Source organism: Schistocerca nitens, chromosome 7, assembly GCF_023898315.1.
Source record: "Schistocerca nitens isolate TAMUIC-IGC-003100 chromosome 7, iqSchNite1.1, whole genome shotgun sequence".
Taxonomy (NCBI): domain Eukaryota; kingdom Metazoa; phylum Arthropoda; class Insecta; order Orthoptera; family Acrididae; genus Schistocerca; species Schistocerca nitens.
The window spans coordinates 122,545,045-122,568,041 of NC_064620.1; positions in this window are offsets into that span (position 1 = coordinate 122,545,045).

A 22,997-nucleotide genomic window follows, 5' to 3' on the forward strand; every position below is an offset into this window, starting at 1 on the left:
TGTCCAGTAAATGCAGTCAGCGTGGAACTCGAATGACGAAGCGGGGGCGAACCAAGAAAGTCATACATTGATCTGTTGAGTAAGGAAACAGACGCACCAGTGTCCAGCTGCATGCTAACAGAACGTCCACAAATGTTCAAAGTCACAAAAAGTTTATTGGCATAGCGCTGAATGCGAGAGGAAGGGTCTGGCAAAACTTGTTGATGCACACTATGAGCTGTAGAAACACGTGAAGCAGAAGGCTTTGAAAAAATGGCATTTTTGTCCATAGGCTGATGATTGTAACTACGATCACGGCGGTTTCTGTCGCGGTGACGCCCACGCAAGTAGAGGGACAAGGTTCGTACCACCCCACTCTCCATTGTTGCCGAATTTATTCAAGATGGAGGCGATGACGTCATCCAAAATGACGACAGGGCATGACATCATTCAAGATGGCGGATTTTGGCGGGAGAATAGTCCAATTGTACTACTTCCACTAACATAACCTCAATAAAAATGGCGGGAAGTTTGAATTTTGGCGGGAAAATAGGCCAATTGTGCTACGTCCACTAACCTAAGCCTCCAGAAGAAAAAATGGCGGTAAGTTTGAATTCCAACATGATAATGCATGCAAAGATGGTACATGTCTTTATTATTATTATTGATTATCATTTATTATCATTCATTATCATTCATTGTCATTTATTATCATTCATTATCATTTATTTATTATTATTGACCTGCCTCCATTAGAAAATCCTCTCCAAATTCAAATTCCAACACGATGATGGCAGCAAAACCTAATTTTTGTTTATTATTATTCATTATTGTTCATTATCATCCATTATTATTCACTGTCATTTATTATCATTCATTATCATTTATTATCATTCACTATCATTTATTATCATTCATTATCATTTATTATTACAGGCCTACCTCCACTAGAAAATTGCGCCAAATTCAAATTCCAACACGACATTCTCTCGAAAACTGTACTTTTATGTATTATTGTCATTTATTATTTAATCAAGATGTCCGATTTTCTCGGTGAGAAAGCCATTTTCCTTATATCCATAACAGAAATCTATTGATCACACGTACCAGCTTTCTCCGTCACTTATCTTTTTTTCACTGGTAGCCTATCATAATCGAGTCAAATAATAAACTGCTCCTATATTAACGTAATTCACATCCTTTGATTTTGCAGGGGGGAAGGGACTGAAGACTTTATTTCAAGTCGTACGGTCATCACTTGTTCTCCAACACCGTCAACACACACATCTTTGATATCGCAGTGCAGTCACCACGACGTCCGCGCTCCAACTGAATTTGTTCAAATCCTCACCACCCCCTGGCCAGCGCGCGGAGACACTGCCTACGCCTGTCACATGGGGCGGCCGGCCATTAGCGCGGGGGGCGAGCCCAGCGATCGCTCCGACGTCATAAACATGTTTTCGCTGGACACGCTGGAACTTGTCGAGTTTGACGTCACAGCGGCCCCTTGTCCACTCACCACTTGTATTCGTCGCCTCCGCACGTTTCCCGCCAAAATTGTCTGCCTCGGAGCTGAATCACACAACGGTCATCCGTTTCCCTGCAACACTTTCGGCGCCACGTTCAAACCTGTCGATGCCGACCGCTCACCATCCACCACGTGTCCCTGTGCGAGCGAGAATGCAGTGCTACACTTTTGGCGGCAAAGTTTGCTCGACAGTGGAATCCGCCATGACTATATAACAGCACGTTTGGACCGCACTAGAACGCCCGCTAATTGACTCGCTCTCGCGCACGCATAATAACTGTACAATCGCTGCCCCACCGCCCCGCTTACGTCACACACCCTCCATACACGCGACGGACATAGCCTTCTGTAAATACGTGGAAAATGACTCTTTATTTCAGACATTATGGTCATGCAGGTGTGTCCCAACTGACTTCTCTATGCTCTCACAGCGAAACTCCAGAGTGCAGCTGACGTACGCGCGACCGGCTGAGCCCGCTCCATCGGCAGCTCCTTGGCTAGCTGACGTCACTTCAGTCTGGAACCGCGTGACCGCTACGGTCGCAGGTTCGAATCCTGCCTCGGGCCAAACTGCGCCATCAACTTAACATCACCATTCGCGAAACATATCTGCAAATACGTAAACACACTTACTGAATTACACAGCGGTCCCGCTGAGGACATGACCTTCAATATTACAGTTCTTAACTATCAGTTTAATAAGTCACAGCTGCAAAATACTAACGCGAATTCTTTACAGAAATTCATAAAATAAAATAAATTTCTGCAATACGTACGGCTGTTGGTAAATTATTGCATCAAGAACTTCATGCCAGCCGTCGTCCCACGATCCATAATGGATCAACGAAGATTAAAAATTGAAAATTTGCTTGCTAATTGTCACTCTTTGCGTGGAGCACCAATCTGTTCCCCGCCAGCGCTTCTTTGCATAACCGACTGCTACTGTGCCTTGGCAGCGCATTCATATTGATTTTGCGGATCCTTTCTGGGACACCTGCTGGTTGATAGTCATTCATGCTTATAGCAACTTTCCTTTCGCTGTAACTATGACTTCTACCACATCTGCCAGTACTATTCGGACCTTCACGTCTATTTTTTGCATTGAGGGCCTTCCTGAAATCATTGTCTATGACAATGGCCCCCAATTTGTGTCCTCCTATGTTGAAGCGTTTTGTGCTGCTAATGGCATTCACCATCTGACCTCAGCCCAGTTCCACCCCCAGTCGAACGGCGAGGCTGAATGCTTTGTGCATACATTTAAGTCACAGATGAACAAGTTGCACGCCACGCACTCTCACGAGCGCACGCTATGAACTTTCATTGCTTCATATCGCTCCCAGCGGAACTGCTACATGGCCGCGCACATTGGTCGCTATTGCAGCTGTTACATCCGCCGCTGCATGCTCCCACTGCTTCGCCTCGTTCTGGTTTGGCGTCGCACGATTTGGTTTTCTATCGTGTTTTCTCTGGCAGGCAGCGCTGGGAGCAGGGGCGAATCTTCGCCAGCTTGGCCGAGCCTTGTTTGTAATTTCTGGTCCCGCTGGCACTGTCAAGCGACACGGGAACCAGATCAGTTTGTGCCATCCTTGGTTTTCTGCCGATGGTTCTTTTCCGGCAGAATTAGATGCTTGGTGGCTTCCACTGCCTCTGCCCACGACTCCACCGACGGCGCCTCCACCGCTCGCGCCTACGGCGCTGGCGCCCCTGCTGCGCCGCCGGTCCGGTCTGCTGCACTGGGCGGGCGCCTCTCCTTGCTGCCACAGCCCCACCTCCGGCTGCCATCGCCATCGTGTTCCTCTGTAGTGCCGGAGCCGGTGGACGCTGAGGCTGACGTCACTCTGCCGCTGCCGCCGCCGTCGCCCTTGGAGGTTGTTGCTCCCCTCTTCGTCTGAGCATACCCAGTGGTGGTGCGCGTCCTGGGCAGGTTTTGCAAGGGGAGTTTTCCTCGCTGAGGAGCTCCCCGAGTGCTGTCTTGATTTCAGCCCATTTCATCAAGAGCAGACGGCCAGGAAATATCGTTTCTACTATCGAGCGGGCTAGCTTGCTATTGAGACTTTTTATTAACCTGGACTACCACTTCACACCTACGTGCTCAACCTAGCCAAAGGTATGTATGCCGTCAATATTTACTTGTGTTTTTGACCCTAGTAAAAGTATTAACGTTGCATGCAGTACGGAAGTACTTCACCTCTCCTGCTCCTACTCGCTTCCTTCACTCTCGGCCTATATTACAGAAGCAAGTCACAGGAGCATACCCACCCGCCGCCTGTCCAGGCAGGATACTAAATTATCGTTGTGCTCGATGTGTGATGAGAGAGAAAGTTACGTTATCGTTAAACAATCTTTGCTTTTGACATCCCACAGTCTTTGCCTCTCCACAGTCTGATACTTTCTTAGTTGAAGTGCAGTATGTGATGGAGGTATTGCGTACTGCTGTGTTGACCTGTGATTGTACCTGTCTGATGAAGAACGACTGATTATAAAGGTCAGCAAGGAGGAATAAGACGTATATATCAGAAAGAGAAGAGATTTCAAACTTGAATAATGTTATTACTTTTGAAAGAGAAGAAGTTTGAGGTAAGACTGCAGCATTGCGCCTCTAGTTTGTCGGAATGATTACTGTCAGTAAGTTAACTTTCTCAGAGCTGAAAGAAACACCATCCCACGTCCCTGAGTCAAGCATTAACATATTAATTGATTAAGCCGTTTGATTTTTATATAAATTCTTTGTTAACACTATACCCTCTTTAAATCATTGTTCACTTCGTTAAGCATAGTATTGTTCACAACAATGTTATGTGTTAAGGTCACGCGAAGTTGTACTCTGTGTTTTTGAATATGTACTTCACCTTAAAATCGTTGTCTTCGAATATCATTTCATAGGAATAATTACTCTCCCCATTCCACTCGTTAGCATTACACATTACCACATTGTATCATGTGGTGTGAAACAGTCTGAGTATAGTTTGGAAATTTTATTAGGAATAGAGATCTAATATAAAACGTTGCCTGCTTGCTATTTGCTGTTGTGCTTTCGAGAAATCTGCAACAATGCCGCCAGGATGCGAGGTAAGTGGAAATTATGATTAGCGCCAGATAATTGTTTTACTTCAGTTGCGCATTTACTATAAAGACAAGTTGCATTCAGATCAGTTACAGTTCTGTTCAAATTAGGTTCTGCTTAGTCAAAGGTTAGCATACGAGTTTACGTTGGATATCGGTTTGTGGGTGTATAGTTTTGTAATACGTAGACCTTTATAGACTGGGAGGTAAAGTTGGGCTCAATTTCATACATAAAGGAATATAGTAGGAGGGTTACAACAGACAAACAAATTGTTAAAATTTCAGAAAAAATTGGATGATTTATTCAAGAGAAAAACTGAGTAAGTCAATAACGCGTTATCCACCTATGTTTCTTATGCAAGCAGTTGTTCAGCTTGGCATTGATTGATAGAGTTGTTGGATGTCCTTCTGAGGGATATCGTGACAAATTCTGTCCAACTGGTGCGTTAGATCGTCAAAATCCCCAGCTGGTTGAAGGATCCTGCCCATAATGCTGCAAACGTTCTCAATTAGGGAAAGTTCTGGCTACCTTGATGGCCAATGGAGGGATTCGCAAACGAGCAGACAAACAATAGAAACTCTCACCACGTGCAGTCAGGCATTCTCTTGCTGAAATGTGAGCCCAGGACTGTTTTCCATGAACGATATCGAAATGGGACGCAGAGTATCATCGAAGGGCCGCTGTGCTGTAAGGTTGCCGTGGATGACAACCAAAGGCATCGTGCTGTGAAATGAAATGGAAGTTTGAACCATCACTCATGACTGTCGGGCTCCATGGCGTCGACAGTCAAATTGGTATCCCATAGCTGTCTCGAGCGTCTCCAGACATTTCGCTGATCACCGGCGCTCAGTTTGAATTGGGACTAAAGACAGTTCTACTCCAGTCAGTAGATTCCAGGCTGAAGGCGTTCCTGGAGACAATCTGGACAGTGGTGCGATACCAGTGTGACTGTTACTCCCCATACGGCCCGACAAACAGGACCCCTTTGGATGTCATCCGCGGCAGCCTTACAGTACATCGGTACGTCGACGATATTTTACGTGCCGGTTTGCTGACCTTCAAAGAAACTATCCTAGACCTACATTTCAGAAAGATAATGCACGCGCTCACACAGTGAGGGTTACTGCTGCTTGCCTTCGTGCATACGAAACCCTACCTTCGCCAGCAAAGTAGCTGGATCCCTCCCCAATTGAGAACCATTGGAGCATTATGGACAGGGACCTCCAATCAGCTCGGTATTTCGATCGTCTCACGTACCAGTTGGACCAGTTGGACAGAATTTAGCACTACGTCCCTCAAGAGGACATCTAACAACTCTATCAGTTAGTGCCAAGCCGAATAAATGATTGTACAATGGTGAGAGGGGGACCAAAGCGTATTTTGCCTGCTCAATTTGTGAGGCTCTTTCTCTTAAAAAAAATCATCCAATTTTACTGAAATTGTAATCATTTGTCTGTATGTGCATGTACATCGATTTCCTTCTCATTTGAATGATTACTCACCATAACAGTCTACATGTGAAGGATCAACAACATTCTGCAAAAAGCTTTAATGTGTTAGTCAGCACTAAATGTGTAGAACGTAAGTTAGTTAGTTGGTTGCGTGTTACATTGATCAATCACACGGTACGGTAGCCGTTATGATGTGGAACATGTCAAGTGCACAAGAAATGCACGTATGAAACAAAAGTTTTTAATATAATGCAGAGTTAAAGATTGATATTTCTATTATTTACCCCAATTCCTATTCAAGAATTCATCTGTGGTATAGAAGGAGTTGTCAATGAGATATTACTGCTCTCTGTCAGACACCTTATTTCATCTGGTAATTTGTCGAAAATTTTTATAGCAGCATATTTTACCCCTTTCTGTGCCAAAGATAGGTTGAGCAAAGGATAGTGTAAGTCTTTCTTTTTTCTGGTATTATAATCATGAATGTCAGTGTTGTTTCTAAACTGGTCCATGTTGTTGAGAACAAATTTCATTAGTGAGTAGATGTATTGTGAGGCTCTTGTAAGAATTCCAAATCTTTTAAAAAGATGCCTACAAGATGTGCGACTATGAACCCCACACATTATTCTAACTACTTTCTTTTGAACAGTGAATACTTTTTGTCTAAATGTTGAGATACCCCAAAATATTATTCTGTGTGACATCAGAGAGTGAAAGTATGCAAAGTATGTTAGCTTACTAATTTCTGTATCCTCAGAATTGGCAATTATTCTGCTCGCAAAAGTTGCTGAACCTAGTCGCTTTAGGAGATCCAAAATATGAATTTTCCAATTAAGATTCTCATCTATATGTACACCCAAAAACTTAGTATGCTCTACCCTGTCTACTGACTTCTGTTGATGTGTTATATTTATTGAAGGAACTGTACTTTTTGCAGCAGAAAATTGGATGTAATGTGTTTTTTCAAAGTTTAAAGTAAACCAATTTGCAGAAAACCAATTAATCTCGTCTCCAAGGACCTTATTTGTATCATTTTCAATTGGACTTTGTTGTACTGGATTAATAATGACGCTTATATGATCAGCAAACAGTGTCAGTTCAGCTTCCTGTTTCAGATAGTAAGGGAGGTCGTTCACATATATCAAGAACAGAAGGGGACCTATGATTGAACCGATGGAACACCTAATGTAATTTCACCCCAGTTGGATGAAATGGCAAACTTATTTAAATCACTTTGTAACGTGCACGTGGGGCACACAATACTCGTTAAAGCATGTACTATGGTAAGTGAGCGGGGTTCACCTTACGAGACAGGGTTTCCTTTCGTATCGATATAGACCGCGTGTACCTGAATGGTGGCAAATCAGACTTACACCCACTCTGTAATAACAATGATACGTCAAGTAAGTTCGAAATGCAACTACACGTCAGGACGGACAAAAAGCAACACAGAAGATGCTACCAATTTGTTAATAATACGGTCGCCAGCCTAATTAGGAATTAACTGAGTTTATTCCGTGTACAAGTTGGCAGATATTCGTGCAAAGCAACAAGTAGTAACACTGCATAATATAGTAGAATTTTAGAACCAGAAAATCTATTGAACTGATAGTTTCACGTTGTTGTTGTTGTGGTCTTCAGTCCTGAGACTGGTTTGATGCAGCTCTCCATGCTACTCTATCCTGTGCAAGCTTCTTTATCTCCCAGTACCTACTGCAACCGACATCGTTCTGAATCTGCTTAGTGTATTCATCTCTTGGTCTCCCTCTACGATTTTTACCCTCAACGCTGCCCTCCAATGCTAAATTTGTGATCCCTTGATGCCTCAAAACATGTCCTACCAACCGATCCCTTCTTCTAGTCAAGTTGTGCCACAAACTTCTCTTCTCCCCAATCCTATTCAATACCTCCTCATTAGTTACGTGATCTACCCACCTTATCTTCAGCATTCTTCTGTAGCACCACATTTCGAAAGCTTCTATTCTCTTCTTGTCCACACTAGTTATCGTCCATGTTTCACTTCCATACATGGCTACACTCCATACAAATACTTTCAGAAACGACTTCCTGACACTTAAATCGATACTCGATGTTAACAAATTTCTCTTCTTCAGAAACGATTTCCTTGCCATTGCCAGTCTACATTTTATATCCTCTCTACTTCGACCATCATCAGTTATTTTACTCCCTAAATAGCAAAACTCCTTTACTACTTTAAATGTCTCATTTCCTAATCTAATTCCCTCAGCATCACCCGACTTGATTCGACTACATTCCATTATTCTCGTTTTGCTTTTGTTGATATTCATCTTATATCCTCCTTTCAAGACACTGTCCATTCCGTTCAACTGCTCTTCCAAGTCTTTTGCTGTCTCTGACAGAATTACAATGTCATCGGCGAACCTCAAAGTTTTTACTTCTTCTCCATGAATTTTAATACCTACTCCAAATTTTTCTTTTGTTTCCTTTACTGCTTGCTCAATATACAGATTGAATAACATCGGAGAGAGGCTACAACCCTGTCTCACTCCTTTCCCAACCTCTGCTTCCATTTGATGCCCCTCGACTCTTACAACTGCCATCTGGTTTCTGTACAAATTGTAAATAGCCTTTCGCTCCCTGTATTTTACCCCTGCCACCTTCAGAATTTGAAAGAGAGTATTCCAGTTAACATTGTCAAAAGCTTTCTCTAAGTCTACAAATGCTAGAAACGTAGGTTTGCCTTTTCTTAATCTTTCTTCTAAGATAAGTCGTAAGGTTAGTATTGCCTCACGTGTTCCAACATTTCTACGGAATCCAAACTGATCTTCCCCGAGGTCCGCTTCTACTAGTTTTTCCATTCGTCTGTAAAGAATCCGCGTTAGTATTTTGCAGCTGTGACTTATTAAACTGATAGTTCGGTAATTTTCACATCTGTCAACACCTGCTTTCTTTGGGATTGGAATTATTATATTCTTCTTGAAATCTGGAGGTATTTCGCCTGTCTCATACATCTTGCTCACCAGATGGTAGAGTTTTGTCATGACTGGCTCTCCCAAGGCCATCAGTAGTTCTAATGGAATGTTGTCTACTCCCGGGGCCTTGTTTCGACTCAGGTGTTTCAGCGCTCTGTCATACTTTTCACGCAGTATCTTATCTCCCTTTTCGTCTTCATCTACATCCTCTTCCATTTCCATAATATTGTCCTCAAGTACTTCGCCCTTGTATAAACCATCTATATACTCCTTCCACCTTTCTGCCTTCCCTTCTTTGCTTAGAACTGGGTTGCCATCTGAGCTCTTGATATTCGTACAAGTGGTTCTCTTCTCTCCAAAGGTCTCTTTAATTTTCCTGTAGGCAGTATCTATCTTACCCCTAGTGAGACAAGCCTCTACATGCTTACTTTTGTCCTCTAGCCATCCCTGCTTAGCCATTTTGCACTTCCTGTCGATATCATTTTTGAGACGTTTGTATTCCTTTTTGCCTGCTTCATTTACTGCATTTTTATATTTTCTACTTTCATCAATTAAATTCAATATTTCTTCTGTTACCCAAGGATTTCTATTAGCCCTCGTCTTTTTACCTACTTGATCCTCTGCTGCCTTCACTACTTCATCCCTCAGAGCTACCCTTTCTTCTTCAACTGTATTTCTTTGCCCCATTCCTGTCAATTGTTCCCTTATGCTCTGCCTGAAACTCTCTACAACCTCTCGTTCTTTCTGTTTATTCAGGTCCCGTATCCTTAAATTCCCACCTTTTTGCAGTTTCTTCAGTTTCAATCTGCAGATCATAACCAATAGACTGTGGTCAGAATCCACATCTGCCCCTGGAAATGTCTTACAATTTAAAACCTGGTTCCTAAATCTCTGTCTTACCATTATATAATCTATCTGATACCTTTTAGTATCTCCAGGATTCTTCCAGGTATACAACCTTCTTTTATGATTCTTGAACCAAGTGTTAGCTATGATTAGGTTACGCTCTGTGCAACATTCTACCAGGCGGCTTACTCTTTCATTTCTTAGCCCCAATCCATATTCACCTACTACGTTTCCTTCTCTCCCTTTTCCTCCTCTCGATTTCCAGTCACCCATGACTATTAAATTTTCGTCACCCTTCACTATCTGAATAATTTATTTTATTTTATCATACATTTCTTCAATTTCTTCGTCATCTGCAGAGCTGGTTGGCATATAAACTTGTACTACTGTAGTAGGTTTGGGCTTCGTATCTATCTTTGCCACAATAATGCGTTCACTATGCTGTTTGTAGTAGCTTACCCGCATTCCTATTTTCCTATTCACTATTAAATCTACTCCTGCATTACCCTTATTTGATTTTGTGTTTATAAGCCTGTAGTCACCTGACCAGAAGTCTTGTTCCTCCTGCCACCGAACTTCACTAATTCCCACTATATCTAACTTTAATCTATCCATTTCCCTTTTTAAATTTTCTAACCTACCTGCCCGATTAAGGGATCTGACATTCCACGCTCCGATCCGTAGAACGCCAGTTTTCTTTCTCCTAATAACGACGTTCTGTACTGATATGGAAAAACCATAAATACATAACACTACACTATAATGTATACTACAAAACTTCGTACTATCTATTGATCTGATTAAAATCGGGCATAGGTTACCCTAGAAATAGCACTTTCGAGTCACACACACAATGTCAATTTTGATAAAGATAAAACACTGATAAATTTTGGCTTTTATATTGACTTTAACTTTTTGCTGGTCAAATCAATTTAGAACACTTCAGAATTCAAATGAATAAAAAGGGGGGGGGGGGGGGGAGGGACCCTGAAACTGTTATGATCACTGTATTAAAAAAATTGATTACCGAAATTATTATGCGCTCAAGATTTCCAGTATATTAGTTACTACCCTTTTTTCTTATTTCCTGCTCATTTAAATACCTTTATATCTGTCTCGAAATAATTAAACTTCATTACTATATCAATATTAAAGTTATCTTTCAACTTCGTTAGACCGTCGTTATTCATTTACTGGTTCATTAACAAAACAGTTCTTTAAATACCATTCTAAGTTAGTTAGGTCTGCAAGTAATTATTATTAACACAAAATTTAATTTTTCATTTCGGGACACTCGGATTGCACAACATTAGGAAAGGACCCTGTCTAGGTTAGTTGTGAGGATAATTAAATGATGGGAAAGTTCTGGTATAATTTTGGTTATTATTGAATAGTTCACTCTCTGGTCCATATGAATACAATACTAAAAGTTTCCACCTGCTTGTATCGATGCGGCGGTTGGCGGGCGGCGAGATGGCGAAGCACAGAGCACACATACAACCACAGCTATGGCTCTTGACGTATCGGCACTTTAATCCTTCTTAGCGTCGCAATACTTTTCCGTTTAGTGCCTATGGAATTTTGGCATGCTGTGTGGGATTTGGAACGGCATACCCGAGGCTCAGTGAAACTACGTCTTCCAGGAAAGCCTCTTCGCTCCAGAAGGTGTTGCTCAAACCAGTGCCAAACTCCAACTACTACTGTTGAGCCCGTTGTGTCGTGCAGTGCCCGTGCGCATTTTCCCGCGCTCGCCAGCCATCCACCTTTTACCGCTCTCTTACAGACAGGGTATTCACCCGAGGTTTTGCATTCTACATATCCTAACACATTGCCTACGTATGGACCAGACGCACAGTTACAATTTTAAACATCTTACAACAGTTCCAACATATGTTACTTGACATTTGACATAAACATTAATATTCACATTGAAACTTATTTACAGTTTTCTTAACACAATGACATGAAACAAAAAAGAAATGAAATCGGAACATCAATTACACTAGTTTATCGAAAAATCAGATGGAAAAAAAATTACTTATATGTACAATAGTACAACGACGTTGTTGTTACAACTTGACCCTTATAAGGAAACTTTTTGCTTCCTGTTCTGTATATATGACTTAAACCACTCATATGTTATTCCATTTATACCACAAAAATTGTAATTTCTGTAACATAATGTCATGTTTCACACAATCTAATGCTTTGGACAAGTCACAGAAAATTCCTATTGGTGACATTGTACTATTTAAAGACACTATTATGTGGACACTGAGATTGTATATTGCTGTCTCAGTGGAACAGCATTTTTGAAATCCGAACTGTGATTTACTATGTATCCCATTACTGCTGAGATGGCTAACCACCCTTGAGTACATTACTTTCTCGAAGATTTTTGAGAATGCTGTAAGCAAGGATAATGGCCGATAATTATTGACATCTGTGGTGTCCCCCTTTTTGTAAAGAGGCCCGACAATGGCATATTTTAACCTGTCTGGGAAAATTCCTTGAGTTAGTGATGCATTACATATGTGACTCAGAACATCAGCTGTAATTGCTCCACATTGTTTTAATATCTTATTAGAGATGTCATCTACTCCAACAGAGCATTTATTTTTCAGAGACTTAATAATTTTACTTATTTCACAACACGTTGTTAGGTGAAACTTAATCTGACAAATTTTTTTCAAAACAGGCTTTTTCTTCTGAACTGGTCACACCAATTTTTTCTCCTACACTTAAGAAATGGTTGTTAAATACCATATTTATACCATAAAATACCATTTATGATATAAAATATTAATAGATACTACACAACACATAACTTCATGTCCATTAATGGATACTACACAACACATAACTTCATGTCCTACAAAAAAAAAACAAGGCTGCAGAAAATGGCAGAAACTGCTTATGACAGTCTCTAGCACGCATTTCTTCATGTAACTCTACAACCAACCACTATATACAAATACTGCACAAAAAATTTATGTGTTCCTAGGGATACTATAGTAGTAAAGCAAAGTATGTATGGCCCCACTCTCCATTGTTGCCAGATTTATTCCAGATGGCGGATCCAAGATGGTGGCGATAGATATGGCAACATCACAAAGACATCATGGTGGGAAGTTCAAATTTTGGCAGGAAGATATGTCAACCAGGCAACTTCCACTAACGTAACCCCGTCCCCTCCCCCTCCCCTCCCCTTCCCCTCCCCTCCTCCAGAAAATGGTGGGAAGTTCAAATTTCGTGGTGAGAAAAGGGCACTTGGGCTACCTCCACTAACTTAAGTAATCTGACTGCCACCTCTTCTCAGGAATTGGCAGGAAAAGGACTCAACCTGTGTGGGATAGCACAGACATATGCCTTTATTTAAATAGTCTTTGTTTAAACAGTTTTAGGCACTGCCTCCATCCTGTGTGTTCACCGGAGTCCAACTGACCTAGTACACAGCACTGGCACCAGAGGGTGCTGTCATCCCTCCTGTGATGTAATCCGAGATCGCGGTCTGGAGTGGGAAAGATGGTGGGTCACGCCGCTGCTGAAGCATGTGAAAATGCGTATACAGTTAGAGTTCTTTATGTGTTATGCTGATGTCACATGCCTAGCTAAATAATTGCAAAATCATCCTCTAGGTGCATGCGCGTGTGTTTACCATTGCTCATGAGAAGCCTCTCTCTACCTGTGGATACGGATGTCACAGGTCACGCTATAGAAATCTGTGCCAGAATAACACTAATTGCTTTGCCCCCTCGCGATCCCTAACGGGACATGCGAGATGCATCAAGCCCCCATGTGCAAAACCTGTGGATACTGACATCACAGGTCGTGCTATACAAATCTCTTCCAGAATAACATCGACTTTTTTCTCTCCTTCACGATCCTAACGAGACAGCCCATCCATTACTTATCAATCCTTTCTCGGAATTAGTAAAGTGTCACAGAAATAGTTAATCGTTGCTTTTGTTGAAGCTTTCGTGATGTCTCAGCTTGTCTGAATGGAAATTCTTGTCCTAACAGGAAATGTTCACGAAAATAGCCCAGAATATCACCGGTTGCATTCATCCTGATAGTACTAACGAGGCATCACGTGTTGCCCTTACCGGAAATCGTAATATCTTGCTTTCAACATACTTCTCACCACTAAAAACCTTCATCAAGTTCATGCACGCTCGCGAAAACACAGTTAATCATAAAAGCATTCTTGTTACTTGGAGAGAGAGAGAGAGAATGGTCGCATCAAACCCTTCCAGAAATAGTGATTGGTCGCCCTGGTCAATATATAAACCCACAACCAACTTCCATCGTGCTCAGTCTGCTGCTGTCCGACATGTTGTGCACTCCATCATGTCTGTGCGTTTACTTATTCTCTTATTTCCACAATATGAAGAGAGGTAGCTGCAGAAAGACTTCAGAGTGTAGTGGCAAGAGGTTTAGAGTTTTGGAGATAGGATTACCAAGAGAGTAAATAAATTCTATTTTAAGTCACATTATTAATTCCGTCTTCTTGTTATGGTACAACTCCAGGATTTTGTCTTAGAGTGCGAGGAGAGAGAGCAGGAGGCTGGACCACAATAGACACTGGAAGTCCAGCCTCCTGTGTTGGGTTCATAGCTAGGATTGCCTTGAGAGTATAATTTTCATTGTAATTTGTTCTTGTATAGCGACTCAAAATTTTCTTATTTCATACTTCTTTTTTTTCTGTTTCTCTAGCTCACTTGAAGCAAATGCAAACTGAGCTGCAGGCAGAGCTGGGAGCTGATACAGTTATCTACTGCAGCAGCAGCAGCAGCAGCAGCTGCAGCAGTGCTACGTGGAACAGCCTCCAGTTTTGGATAACCAACAACAACACTCACGTAAGTATAGAAAAAATATCCACATGTGATCTTTCTGTGTAACTCGACATTCAAAATACATAAAATTATGTCTCGTCCTGTTACAGTAACAGCTCTAGAAGACTTCGATTTGTTGGAGAGTTAGCTGGAGGTTGTTCAACAGATGCAGGAACACCCTCCAGCAAATAATGAGATGCCCAAGCAGCATACTTGTAAGTTAAAAAAGAGAGATTACGTGCCTCTAGTAGTAGTAGTAGCAGTACAGGAAGTTTTTTTTCTGTAACAAATCGGTTTATATATCTTGTCTGTTGTTGTTGTTGTCGCAGACGAGACAGACGAGGACAGACAAAGGCCCTCTGATCTGGCTCTACTAGTTGATGAATATGATGATTTTTTTTTGAGGGTGTGGTGGAGTCGCCTGATTAAGTGTTAATGCCCTGGAGCCAGAGCGAAAAACGTAATTACTCACTCTGCTTACAAGCATGTGATCGTCAGAATTCTTTCTTTCACCGCACCAGCAGCGGTAAGCAATTTATTTAACTGTTATTTATTTTATCCCTTCTTCTACAGCGGTCGCATCTCAACAACCTCAACATCGGGTGGCGTGCATACAGGCGGCGGCTAAACCAACTTCCTCAACAAAGCAGCGCCAGGTAAGGCACACCTCGCCTATAAGGGCGGCGTTACTCACTGGGTGGGAACGCGCCGCCACTGCCGCCAGTGCCCTCGCACTGCTGATCTGGCGTCCGTGGGCCGAGCAACGTAGCACTGGCCCTCAGGTTACTGGGTCGGGTCTAAAACAGCATCGGGAGCCATTGCTGCAACCTGGCTGTTCCCATCGCGCTGTCCTGGTAACACTGCAACATCCTCCTCCGTCATCATCATCATCATTGTATGAGCCTTGTCAGAATCGACGTACACACAAGATACGTGTGTCTCACCACATACCAACTTGCCCCTCATCAATGGGGTGGACTCAAAATAATAGTAATACTATTACAGATGCAGTTAGTGGCAGTTCCTCCTACCGTCCTTTTAGTGAAGGACATCAGGTCAGTGATACCATACTGCAGTTGGAATACTCAGTGATTGCAGACCTATTTGAGGAGTGAATCTCACTCACAAGGATCGAGAACCCAGCAGGAGGGTACCCTGACCCTGTTGGATTTCTAAGGGCATGCGTTCCCGTCGTGGAAATGGAGTTCCTCAAGGTAGTCAATGATCAGCAGTATCCCACCATTAAATGCAGTGCGGTGCTTTGCATCGAATTATCGCAACCGCCGCCCCCCCCCCCCCGCCCCCCTAAAAGTTGAGTTTGGTGTGTAAGAGACTAAGAGACAACTCTACATTAAGTTTGGGGGTGGGGGGGGCGGGGGAAATGGAGTGGTAACGTGGAGCACGCCAATCGCCGAGTAGTTTCATAAATCCACCTTGAGTGCTGTACTGGCTCGGTTTTCCGAGGTGGAAATCAGAGGGTCAGCTAAGCCACTCAGCTGAATACTACAGCTGGACATCCATATACGTACATCTCTATGATCGGGTAAATGGAGGACCGAACTATATCAAGCTCCCTAAAGATATGGCTAATAAGTAGGCATGTATTAATGTCGAAAACAGAAAGGATCAGGCTTGTTTTGTGTGGTCAGTCTTGGTTTGCGAAACAAAGTACAGTCGAAGGGATCATCCTAAACATCCGAGTACATACCATGTATGGTACCGATTTTTCCGGCAATATCCAGGACATACCTAAATTTGAGATGCAGAATACCAGCATATCGGTTCATGTTTATGACCTGGAGAAGAAAAGCAAGTCAGATTAGCAAGATAAGCATATTGTCATCGGCCCCTCCATTTCTCAAAATCTGCCAGTGAGTGTGAGCTGCATGTAAACTTGCTGCTCTTCTCTGATAGTGATAATTATCACTATGTTTGGATCATAGATCTGTCGTGACCCCTTTCCTCCCAATTGTCAAGAAATTGTCTTGTAAAAAAAAATTGCTTAAGGTGCCTGAATTATTCCTCCTCAGACAAGTTATTAACAGCACATCTAGTAGATTGTGCTTCCAAGGATCCGGTACATGTTATTATGCCCATTGAGGAAAACAAATTCATAAAGTTCAAGAATGCTCACCACCAGGAGCAACGCCCGTTTGTAGTGTACGCCAACTTTGAATGCCTCTTTGTTCCTGTGACCTGCTGTGAATGTGACCCTACAGTCTCACATACCACCTTTACAGAAAAACACATATCATATGCTGCAACGTACTAAATTGTATCGTCCTATGATTCCAGTCTTAACTGCTACAAATCTTTTGTCAGGGATAATCCTGGGGTTTGGCTGCTCGCTGAGCTCAAAAACTTTTATAGGAGGTTGCTAAGCTTTACAGCGACAACGTTGCCATAACCAAACCGACGGAGAACGAAGATTTGTATAATAATGCGGTTGATTGTCATGTTTGTGGGCTCCCGTTAGACAGAAAAGTGTAAACTCCTCATACGGACCACTGTCATCTTATGGGGAAGTTGCATAGTGCAGCTCACAATGTGTGCAATTTGAAATACCTAGTCACGTACCCGTTTTCTTCCATAATTTAACTGGGTATGACACTCACTTTCTAGTTGAGCACTTAGCTGATTTCAGTTGGGAGAAAAATCAGGTCAGTGTCATACCTGAGAGCATCGAGAAATACATTTCAGTCTCCAAACGAATGATGCCTAGAATTATACTCCACTTCCTTGATACGCTACGTTTTATGCAGGCACCACTCCAGAAACTGTAGAAACTCTACCTCGGGGGGATATGCATATAACTTGAGATGCATTTCCCGACGAGGAAAAATTTCAGCTTGTGACTGGGAAGGGGGTTTTCCCATATGAGTATGTGGATAGTATGGCGAAACTCAACGAAACCAGTCTAGCCGACATAACTGCATTCTCCAGCAACCTCACAGGCGATGCCATAACGCATGCAGAGTATGAGCATGCCGTGAATATCTGGCGGGAATTCAGTATTTTAACTTTAGGAGAGTACACATTCTACATCTACATCTACATACATACTCCGCAATCCTCCATACGATGCGTGGCGGAGGGTACCTCGTACCACAACTAGCATCATCTCTCCCTGTTCCACTCCCAAACAGAACGAGGGAGAAATGACTGCCTATATGCCTCTGTACAAGCCCTAATCTCTCTTATCTTATCTTTGTGGTCTTTCCGCGAAATGTAAGTTGGCGGCAGTAAAATTGTACTGCAGTCAGCCTCAAATGCTGGTTCTCTAAATTTCCTCAGTAGCGATTCACGAAAAGAACGCCTCCATTCCTCTAGAGACTCCCACCCGAGTTCCTGAAGCATTTCCGTAACATCGCGTGATGATCAAACCTACCAGTAACAAATCTAGCAGCCCGCCTCTGAATTGTTTCTATGTCCTCCCTCAATCCGACCTGATAGGGATCCCAAACGCTCGAGCAGTACTCAAGAATAGGTCGTATTAGTGTTTTATATGCGGTCTCCTTTACAGATGAACCACATCTTCCCAAAATTCTACCAATGAACCGAAGACGACTATCCGCCTTCCCCACAACTGCCATTACATACTTGTCCCACTTCATATCGCTCTGCAATGTTACGCCCAAATATTTAATCGACGTGACTGTGCCAAGCGCTACACTACTAATGGAGTATTCAAACATTACAGGATTCTTTTTCCTATTCATCTGCATTAATTTACATCTATCTATATTTAGAGTTAGCCGCCATTCTTTACACCAATCAAAAATCCTGTCCAAGTCATCTTGTATCCTCCTACAGTCACTCAACGACGACACCTTCCCGTACACCACAGCATCATCAGCAAACAGTCGCACATTGCTATCCAACCTATCCAAAAGATCATTTATGTAGATAGAAAACAACAGCTGACCTACCATACTTCCCTGGGGCATTCCAGATGATACCCTCACCTCCGATGAACACTCACCATCGAGGACAACGTAATGGGTTCTATTACTTAAGAAGTCTTCGAGCCACTCACATACTTGGGAACCAATCCCACATGTTCGTACCTTAGTTAGGAGTCTGCAGTGGGGCACCGAGTCAAACGCTTTCCGGAAGTCAAGGAATATGGCATCCGTCTGATACCCTTCATGCATGGTTCGCAAAATATCATGTGAAAAAAAGGCGAGTTGCGTTTCGCAGGAGCGATGCTTTCTAAAGCTGTGATGATGCATGGACAGCAACTTCTCTGTCTCAAGGAAATTCATTATATTCGATCTGAGAATATGTTCGAGAATCCTGCAACAAACCGATGTTAAGGATATTGGTCTGTAATTTTGAGGACCCGTCCTTCTACCCTCCTTATATAGTGGCGTCCCCTGCGCTTTTTTCCAGTCGCTCGGGACTTTACGTTGGGCAACAGATTCGCGATAAATGCAAGCTAAGTAAGGAGCCAATGCAGTAGAGTACTCTCTGTAAAACCGAATTGGAATCCCATCAGGACCTGGCGATTTATTTATTTTCAACCCATTCAGCTGCTTCACAACCCCAGGGATGTCTATCGCTATGTCCTCCATACAGGAATCTGTACGAGACTCAAACGGCGGTACATTTGTACGATCCTCCTGCGTGAAGGATTTCTCAAATGCTAAATTTAAAATGTCAGCTTTCGTTTTGTTGTTTCCGTTGCCAGGCTAGCCTAATCAGTGAGTGACTGGATGGAAACCTTCGACCCGCTTACCGATTTTACGTAAGACCAGAATTTCCTTGGGTTTTCAGCAAGATCTCTTGCTAAGGTATGACGGTGGTGGTGGTTGAATGCCTCGCGCATCGCTCTTTTTACAGCAGCACGAATATCTACCAACTTTTGCCTGCCCTCATTCTCCCGATCTTTCTTGTAGCGCGACTGGAACTGCCTTTGCGTCCTGAGCATTCTCCGAATTGCGCTGTTAAATCACGGTGGGTCTTTTCCGTCCGTAACCCACTTTTTCGGCATTGTTTTACATGGACACAGAGTTGTGCTTGCTTGCGGACGTTTTCGGGAAATTCCGGGTCTATGCATGGCCACATATTCTCTGGATTCTGCCTTTTATTACATGGTACCTGGGTTGTCTTGGGAAGCAATACTCAAGAAAACAAAGTGCAACATTGAATTATTGACCGATGCTGACATGCTTCTTTTCTTTGAGCAAAGGATCTGTGGGGTCTTTGACAATATGTCCATAGGCACACAAAGACAAATAACCTGTGGATGGATGACAGGTTCAATGCATCCCTTGATTCGAGTTACATAATGTACCTGGACGTAAATAACTTACACTGGCATTCCATGCAGTAATCACTGCCGATTGGTGAGTTTTGATGCGTGCCTGAAGATGAATGCAAGTGATTAGGTGGAAAAATCATGAGGGTTATGGGAGCTGATTCTGATGGAGGGCATGTGGTGGAGGCAGAACTCACATACCCTATCAGTTTGCATGATGTGTACGCCGATTTGCCGCTGTGTTCAGAGCAACTCGTTCTGTGAGGAGGCTCCACACCAAAACTGATGACAATGCTGGGGGATAAGCGGATATATATGATTCATTATCGTAACCTCCAGCAGTGTCTCAGCTTGTGTATGGTGGTGGTTTTAATCACCTGGGCTATCTCCTTCAAGCACTCCCCCTGGTGAGGAGAGCTTTTGCGATGTGTGACTTTGAGAAACATTTTTATAAAGTAATGAATAATTCAGTTTTCGGTAAAACAATGGAGAATTTGAGGGAATGACATGAATTTTGATTAGAACCGTATGGGATGGGCGTTATGGCTCAAGAAAATGCATTGCCCAACCAAATCTTAAGGGAGCCACCATATTCAATAAGAACTTGCTGTGGAGATGGCGAAGACTGCAGTAGAGTTTACGGAACCTGTTTATGTGGGGATGTGCATACTAGACCTATCCAAACACAGCATGCACCACTTTCATTGGGAGTTTGCGAAAACTCATTTCAGGGATCCTAAGTTACTTTATATATATACAGATAGCTTAATGTATTGGGTGAAGAACGGCAGTCCATATGCAGTAATTAGGTGCCATGGTAATGAATTCGACAAGTCCTCATACACAGCCGATAATCCTTATGGTATTATTCCATTGAACAAGAAGATTATCTGTCCTATGAAGGACGAGGCGAATTGATTGCTGATTGTGGAGTTTGTAGGTCTACGCTTAAAAATGTATGCTTATCGCACATTGGAAGGTTCCACCCAGAGGCGGGCTAAGGGTGTGCATCATATGGCATCGAGAGCCCTCTCTATAGAAGACTATTTGCGGTGCCTGTGCAGTGGTGTTCCCAGTGCTGCACTGCAACCACCGCATATGGTGCGGCAGACCAGTATTCGATCAAGAGGACATGAGTTGTACACTGTGCTGCAGTCTAAAATCAGTCTGTCGCCACAGGACGATAAATGGTCAATCGTGATGACGGGGATTGAAAATCTCCCTTGTTCACCCTACTCACTGGTAGCAAGAGAAGGGGTGAGGGACTCTGACTGAGTGAGTGTGTGTGAGAGAAAGAGAGAGAGAGAGAGAGAGAGAGAGAGAGAGAGAGAGAGTATGCAGAGTGGTAGTATGACCCTTTCATCATAGTGTAAGTAATTTTGTGTGTGTGTCATATAAATATTTTTGTATACTATGTACACATCTATATACATACATAGAATGTGTGGAAAGGAAAGGATAAAACGAAAAAGTAAAATTTTTTTAATTATGCACACCATATGTGTGAAAGAAAGAAAAATTTAAAAACAAAAAAAATATTAAAAAAGCAAAAATAGAAAAACATTTATATACTGATTTTTACAGTTCACACGCAAAGTATGTGTAACCTGTAAATTTATATATCCACACACCATGTGCATCTTGTAAATAGAATAGCTTTTAAGTTTTTCACCTACCATTATCCATCCAAGTCAGAACAGTTTTTAAGTGTATATAGTTCACAGCCCATCAGAATTGTTATTTTAAAAACCTTGGGGACTGTTGAAATTAGATTTTAAGCATGCACAGTCCATCAGAATTATTGTAAAAGCTATGCTACTGGGGCTGTGGAATCTAGTTGTGGTAAAGAAAGTATCTCCACATTAGTTTTTAGGTCTATGCTAAAAAATGAATGCGTATTACACATTGGAAGGTGCCACCCAGTGTTACTGTTGTAGCGAGTAAGTTAAAAGTATATCTGCATTGGAATAGCAGAGTCAATTTATACCTCAAGAATACTATAATGCACCTCAAAAACTACATTGTACCTCAAGAATTATATTGTATCTCAAGAACTATATTGTATTTGTGTGAACTGAAAAAACAAAGAAAAAAATTAGTTACTATACATCTTAGTTGTTGTTGTTATTGACAAAAATTTTCATTATATATATATATATATATATATATATATATATATATATATATATGTGTGTGTGTGTGAGTGTCTGTGTGTGTGTGTGTGTGTGTGTGTGTGTGTGTGTGTGTGTGTGTGTGTGTGTGTGTATATATAACCTGTACATGTCTCAAATGACATTACTTCTGCTGAAGATGAGTGCTATTAAGGAGGTGACGTTTAAAATGGAAGATAATAAAATATATAGAATGGTTGCATGGAATTAAATCTATCATAGAGCACAAATTGAGTTATGGAAGCAGGAGGCACCTGACCGCGTCCACTTCCAAAGATATATAGCAGACATGTCTAACATTATATCTCCTGTGCTTGAAGAAAACCAAAGACATAGCATGTGGTTAAAAACTGTACACTGTCAAAGTGGGAACAGGGTTGAAAAAAAAAAGAACACTGAGGTTGTGAGGTAAAAATTTATTTCTTTCAACTTAAAAGTAATTTTGCATTTTCATAAGCAGACACAGCAACACCATTTTCCCATATCTTCTTCTTGAGTCGATGGAGAGAAGGGCACCCACAGAATTCCAGGTCTTGAATAGCAGAAAACTTATAGATCCGACACATCCATGAGATCTTCTCCTTCCCCTTGATGTAGATGATGGTATCTGTGTGATCGAATAATTTAAGTGCAGTCACCATATCTCTACAGGGTATGCCAGGATCATCCCAGTGAATTTCATGGTAGAAATGTGTTACCCACTTTGTACTCTTCCGTGCCTTAGCACATTTCACATACTTGAAAGACCTCAGTGACACAATGTTTGCAATTCCAGCATATTGTGTGTATGCTACGAATGCAACATTTTTAAATATGAACTGTCCATGCTCAACATCATAGAAACCCTGAGCGTCGGCAACGATGTTCACACCTTGAGACGCCAATGTGAAATGCTCTACGTATGGTGCA